This window comes from Trichosurus vulpecula, chromosome 3 (genome assembly GCF_011100635.1).
Source record: "Trichosurus vulpecula isolate mTriVul1 chromosome 3, mTriVul1.pri, whole genome shotgun sequence".
Taxonomy (NCBI): domain Eukaryota; kingdom Metazoa; phylum Chordata; class Mammalia; order Diprotodontia; family Phalangeridae; genus Trichosurus; species Trichosurus vulpecula.
Genome location: NC_050575.1, coordinates 129,200,037 through 129,206,036, shown reverse-complemented (window position 1 = coordinate 129,206,036; position 6,000 = coordinate 129,200,037). Strand labels below are relative to the sequence as shown.

Sequence of the window (6,000 nt, the reverse complement as noted above, 5' to 3'; positions counted from 1 at the left end):
ACAGGATCAGAAATTTTGAAAGTTGTTAGAGTTGATGTAGAAAGACCTTAAGTAATGGGAACGTAGACTCTGAAAACATTTTGTTCTTTTTTTCACCATTTCACCATTTTAGGGAGCCCCCTCAGGGGACCTTTCTCTATCAGTGCAGATAAGCATCTGCTTTGCAGTTGATAGCCTTAAAGAGTTGTCTGCAGCAATGGCCCGAGGTTACTCAAAATATATGAGACAGGTCTTGAACCCAAGCATTCCTTACTCCGAGTCTAGCTGTCATCCATTTTGTCAGTGCTTTCCCTAAATCTTTATGTTTTCATTGTGGAGATGACAAGTGAAACAAGTTGTCACACATACTTGGGTTATCTACCTTCATCTTGGTGATTGGGTCGAATCAATTGTCTAGAACCTAATGTTTTAAGGTATTGGGAGTAGCTTAAAACTATTCATTATGGTAAATTCCGGCACTGTTAATTATCATCCCTTATATTTGCATAGTACTTTATGGTTTTCAAACTACTTTCACATACATTATCTCATTGAACCTCACAACAACCCTGTTGATGTGAGTAGGGCAAATATCTGTTATTTTTGAGGTAAGGAAACAAGTTCAGAGATATCGTGACTTTGTCTAAGATCACAAATGTAATAAGTGACAGTACAAGGGACTATGGGGAATAATTGAGTGAGATTTTACCTCATTCATGTAAAACTGTCATTAAAGATAGCCATGTGATGACTAAAAATATAGATGCATCTGTTTTTCATGGAAATTATTGTGAACTTTTTTTACATACTGTGGTTGTTAGGAAGTAATACACTTTTTTGTTTATATACATAAAATTATTATATTTGGAAATCATGATAACTTGATTTCCTAGTGATATAAATGACTTTTTTTTTTTTACTGTGGCAAATACTTGTCTATAACTGAAATGTTACTGAATTGTGAAACAAGTTATAAGGATTATACACCTGTATATCTTTTAGGAGCTCTCCAGAAGAGACTGAAGCACAAAAATTTTACGTTTCAATCCTTTTCTAAGTGCTGCAAGTCTGTAGTGCATATGATGTAACTGTAAGTGTAAGAACCTACCTAGCATTCGCAGTCTCTGTAATCTTTGATACATTGTCTTGTTTGCCCATTTGTGTTCAAACTTAAGGGATTATGCATTTTAAAAAAATGACTTGAAAATCAAGCCCATCAATTTAGTCCTATCAGGTGGCAGTTATCTGGTTACATTCATTTCACAATGTGTTGTCAATAGATTCAATTTTGAGGGAATATTTGCTACCAGTAACTAATTAAGAAAATGTTGCTTTGTCAGTACCAGTTCATACATTTGACATGAAAATCTGATATCTTACCTTTGTGATATTGTATAGGCCTTGTCTGTTGATGCATCTCAGTTGCTTAAGCCATACTCTTAACAAATGTTTCCAGTTTGTTTCATCCCATCAGATAAACTTTTCCAGCTCTTGAGTCTGTTGCTGTTGCTATTTCATAGTCTACGCTTCACTCCTTTCACCATTGTACTTCAGTAAACGAACTCAAAAGTAAAACACTGTGATTCTGCAGAGCTAATGGCAGCAGGACCATGTCTTTCCTGGATTTTGTTCTTTTGAAAAGCACCTGTCACATTCAGGGTGCTTGAAAAAAGCTAAGTATTGTACTGTTTATATTGCATTGAATAACAAGATTTATGGAGGGTTTGATTTTTGCTGTCAGTGTACTAAAGCTATTTTCTCATTGATAAATGTTCTCTAGGAATGTGACTACCTTCATCATTTGTGAACTATTATTGTACATGAATTTTGTATCTGGAATCCACACGTATATTATGTGTACTATCAATATAAAAATAAACATATTTGCTTAAAGTGTTGGTACTTTGTCAGTCTTGAAGATTCCATGGTTCTGAGCTTCTCACTTAATTCAGATTCTTGAAAAGATCTGTAATTTTCATTTCCAGTAGGTACTCGTCTGCTGAGAGATCCTACCCCCCTACACACACACACACACACACACACACGTACACACATTTAATACATGGTTTCATAAACTGATGTGGCAAAAAAAAAAAAAAATTCCTTGGTGGTCAGACTTTTCTTAATGAGACTTAGCACTTAGCTAGCTGCTGCCTAGTACCATGACAACAGAAAAGGCATCTTTTGCTAGACTGATACTCAAAACCATTCTAGCTTAACCTGTTTTGAGCTTGCATTCTGTGGATGTCGCCTTCGACAACCCAGAATTATACACAGTTTAGCTGTCACCCTAACTCCTCTCCCCTTCTTCCATAAAATGAAATAATAAAAGAGAGACTTCTAGGGGCAGTGGCTAGAGAGCTGGTCTTAGACTCAGAAGCCTCAAATCTCCCCACATATCAGCTGCCTGTTCCTAGGTAAATCACTGAACCTTTTGTTCAGTGCCTCAGGCAACATTATCAGATTCTAAGTTGGAAACCAATTTACCTGTCTGCATCTAGGAAGGGAGTTGGTTATCTAAGATAAGTTTGCTGAAGAGGTGCTGATTCCTCACTGAGAACTCTTATGCCAATGACTGGACACCTTTCCCCCGCATGACAAATGTGAAATGTCGTAAGTATCAATATAAAATGCTACAGGATCCAAATGAGCTCTGCCTATTGAAATCCATCTCCAAAGCTTGCTGGACCCCACGTGCTTCCCCCAGCCTCAGAAAGTTGTGACACTTATTCCTGACTCACTTTGGCTCTCTTCTTTGCCTCACCTTCCACCTGGCATCATCATCCTACATGTGTATGGACACTAGGTAGATGGCGGATATGATGGGGTTTCCACTGTGGGAGCCCCCTTGAATCTTCCCCACCCACTAGATGAGGTGTTTGTCTGAGACCATAAGCCTTTCACTACTGTAACTGTGGTGGATGGGGCAGATGGTATTTCTATATTTCACTGATACCTTTAAATTTTTATTTATATCTTGTTTTTATATCACCTTCACTTGTGAAGAATTCCTTCTTCCCTCCCCTACCCAAAGAAACATTCTTCGTAATAAAGCATAACAAAAATAAAGTTCAGCAAAACTGACCAACACATCAGCTGAGTGTGAGAAGCTCGCGCGGTTCCACCGCTGGGTGGGGGAAACGGGAGGGCGCATTTCCTCATCTCTTGCGGGTTGGGCTGCTAAGCTGGGTTGACGTAGTTGCGCAGTGCCAGGGTTGGGGTTTTTTTGGTTGTTCTTTCTGTTAACATTGCTGTAGGCATGTTTAATAGTTTTCCTGCTTCTGCTCGCCTCACGAATTGTTTGTTATCTCCCTGCTTGAATTACTCAAATTCACCGTTTCTATTTAATTGCGAAACATTTCCTCGATATCTTTTGACATCATCTTCATTTTCAAAAATATTTCTCTCGCATACCTAACCAGAGCCAACCCATAAGAAGAGCTTGCCCATAAGAAGTAAGAGAAAGGAAGTAGTTCTACAAAACCATCGATAGCGATTATTTTTGTGCCATCGCCAAGCGTTTTACCGAATGGTCAGACCAATGTATTCCTCTACAAGCGTGTGGGAGTGCCGGGCCCTAGTTTTCTCAACCATTACCCCATTTTACACATAGGTAAACTGAGGTCCAGCGTCAAGTTTCGGCGTTCAAGGCCTAGCGCTCTTGGAGCAGGAACGCATCCTTTTCTTCCCTCCGAGGCACGTCACTGGGAGCACCTGGTGACGTCCCCCGAGACCAAGGACGCTGACGTGGCCCAGCCGGCCTGCACGCGCACGCGCCTGGCCCTCCACCGGGAGCGTTCCCGTTTAACAGTCCTCGCCGGGCTCGCGCCGCGGTCTAGCCCCGCTCCGCTCTGGCCAGAAAAAAAGCTGGCGAAGGGAAAAGAAGGGAACTGGCTTAGTCGCTGAGCGGGGTCGTGACGCATGCGCAGAGCCCCCCCCCCGGCGCGCCTGGGCCGTCACAGTCACTTCCGGCGCCGCCTGCTGCGCTTCCGGGTCCGGGGCTGCCGTCGCCTCGGAGGTGCTGCTGACGCCTCCGTCGGGGCGCTGGGGACTGGGTTCCGGAAGTTGCCGCAGCCGCCACCCTCCTCCTCTCCTCCTGGGAGACAGGGGCTTGGGCAGAGTCGGTGCGAGCCACAGGTGCGCGGGCCCGGATCAGGAGCCCCGCGCCAAGCGGGCGGGCTGAGGGATCTCCCCGCTCCCCCCTCCCCGAGGACCCCGAGCTGAGCATCAGGAGCCCTCCGGGGCCGCCCCGGCTCTCCGCCCCGTCCCTGCTTCTCGCTGGTAGCCGGAGCGGGGTGGTCTGCCCGCGGGTCTAGAAGGAGGCCCCTCCTGGCAGCCGGGAGGACTAGATTGCAGACCCGGCCCCGTCACCGACTCCCGGTGTCACCCTGGGCAAGTCACTTCCCCTCCTCGGGCCTCAGTCTCCCAGTCTGTTAAATGGTGGGGGCGGGGTGGGCTTGGTAGTCTGGAGGCCCTGCCAGGCTCTCGCCATTCTGCAGGAGGCCGAGCTTGTGTGTCCTGAAGTGGTCCCTGCTCAGTACTGAACTCCCGAGACAGTGGGTTGTACTGAAAGTAGTTCTGGCTCTGCTGTCAGAAGACCCGGCCCGAGCCCCAGACCCTGCCTCTGTCACTTGGGCAAACCCCCCTCCTTCCCTCCTTTGCACAGTGGGAAGGTTGGATTAGCTTGGTTAGGAGGTCTCTCCCAGCCCTCATTTGTGAGCTTAGGGGGTAAGGCCCCTTGATAGAGGTGGGGAGAAAAGACGATGGATGAAGAGGGAGAGGGCTCCAGAACTGCAGAGATCCGCAGCTCTTGCCCACTTGGGGTATTCCCGTTTAGACTAGGCTTCATTAAATTTAGGGTTGCAGGTCCCAGAGGCATTCTAAGCGTGAGCCTGGGAGAGAACGGCCGACCAGCAGCAAGCAGCATAATGAGCTTGTTAAGTGACCTTTGTGACTTGTCAGAACAAACTAGGAAGTACGTCCTGGCCGGTGGATTCTGCTTTATTTCATTTTTGTGGTTTTTTTTTTTTTTTTTTTTTTAGTAACCTCTTCCTTTTTCCTCTTCCTCAAAGTTTGGGAAGTAGAATTAGGAACTGACAACAGTGAAGTCTAGTAAAAAGAACACGGGGTTTCAAACCATAAGATCTAGCACTGAGTCCTGAATCTTCTGCTTACTAGCTATGGGGCTCAGTTTCTTCATCTTTCGAATGAGGATGTTGGGCTCGATGAACCATTCCAGCCCTAAGTTCTATGATCCTATGGAAAATAAAGTTAATATTTTTTTGATCCACCAACAGAAGCACTAGTTAGGTCAAACTATTGTACAAAAACGTGAAGTGAGACAGTACCATATGTTGTGTTTCTGTGTACGTTTCCTCTGAGTTTAAATTGGTAGAGGAAACATCAAATGTGTTTTGTCTTTGCCTTCACACAGGACAGTATGCAGTAGCGAGAAAGCTGATTTTTAAATCTGGTAGATATCAGGTGAGTGGGTGATTCAAAATAGTTGAAGATGAAATGGATTGTAGAATCTTGCCAAATTGCACAAGTGTAAATGAATAGTGGGTGGTAAGAAAGATCATCTTCATATTTGTGTCACATTCTCAGAACAAAGTTTGGCAATAATAATCCTTCACAAAGGAGACAGGTTATGATTAGAACTCAGTATTGGTGTTCTGCAGACTGGTGGGAGGGAAGAGATTTAAATCTGAGGTGTTGTATGAATGTGTTATTTCTGTCACAGGAATGAAAAGTGTAGTTTGGGGTAATCTTTACCAGATTACTTCAGAAAGAAAATCATGGCTGGCAACATTCATTAAAAATGTGTTCTGATGCCTGAATTATATTTTTTTATGCTTACCTCTGGGATACTAGCCTTGAATGAAGGGACAGCTAATTTAAAACTATCCAGAGCTTCTGTATAATGCCTCAAATTATTGCTTAGCTCTTTGCTCCCTGCTTTCACCACTGAACTGAAAATCTGTAGTTAAATTACAGATGGCTGTCTAGGTCAGCTTGTAA

General features: G+C 44.1%; 1 protein-coding gene across 3 annotated transcripts in view; it reads left to right on the top strand.

Annotated features, from left to right (window-relative positions):
* The first annotated feature begins 3,962 nt into the window (after positions 1–3,962).
* Positions 3,963–6,000, top strand: part of GOLGA1 (golgin A1) — a 63,333-nt gene continuing 61,295 nt past the window's right edge. Inside the window, exons 1-2 of one of the 3 annotated variants that reach the window (XM_036748873.1) lie at positions 3,963–4,116; positions 5,414–5,463. The gene's annotated coding sequence lies outside the window, so the exon portion shown is untranslated. Of the gene's footprint in view, positions 4,117–5,320; positions 5,464–6,000 lie in introns of those variants that run through there. The other 2 variants (XM_036748875.1, XM_036748874.1) reach the window with 2 other exon arrangements.